This window comes from Colobus angolensis, unplaced genomic scaffold (assembly GCF_000951035.1).
Source record: "Colobus angolensis palliatus isolate OR3802 unplaced genomic scaffold, Cang.pa_1.0 Scaffold80, whole genome shotgun sequence".
NCBI lineage: Eukaryota > Metazoa > Chordata > Mammalia > Primates > Cercopithecidae > Colobus > Colobus angolensis.
The window spans coordinates 1,027,189-1,027,919 of NW_012121821.1; positions in this window are offsets into that span (position 1 = coordinate 1,027,189).

Below are 731 nucleotides of genomic sequence, written 5' to 3' on the forward strand. Positions count from 1 at the left end.
GTGCTGGGATTACAGGCAAGCATGAGCCACCATGCCTGGCCTATTTCTCATTTCTTTCTTTTTCTTTCTTTGTTTTTTTTTTTTTTTTTTTTTTTAGACTAGTAAAGTGAAGCAGTGGGAGTAGAGTGGGAGTAGAGGAGAAACCCTTTATTTATTTATTTATTTATTTTGAGACGGAGTTTTGCTCGTGTTGCCCAAGCTGGAGTGCAATGGCCTGATCTTGGCTCACTGCAACCTCCACCTCCCAGGTTCAAGCGATTCTCCTGTCTCAGCCTCCGGAGTAGCTGGGATTATAGGCATGCACTACCATGCCCAGCTAATGTTTGTGTTTTCAGTAGAGGTGGGGTTTCTCCATGTTGGTCAGGCTCTGAGCTCCTCAGCCTCCCGAGTAGCTGGGACTACAGGAGCATGCGGCCACACCTGGCTATTTTTGTGTGTGTGTGTGTGTTTTAATAGAGACGGGTTTCACCATGTTGCCCAGGCTGGTCTCGAACTCCTGACCTCAGGTGATATACCTGTCTCGGCCTCCCAAAGTGCTAGGATTACAGGCGTGAGCCACTGTGCCTGGCCAAGAAACCCTTCTCTTTTTAAAGAAATAAAATGTCAGCTAGAGCCAGGTGCAGTGGCTCACACCTGTAATCCTAGCACTCCGGGAGGTGGAGGGGGGGTGGATTGTCTGAACTCAGGAGTTCGAGACCAGCCTGGGCAACATGGTAAAACCCCGTCTCTAC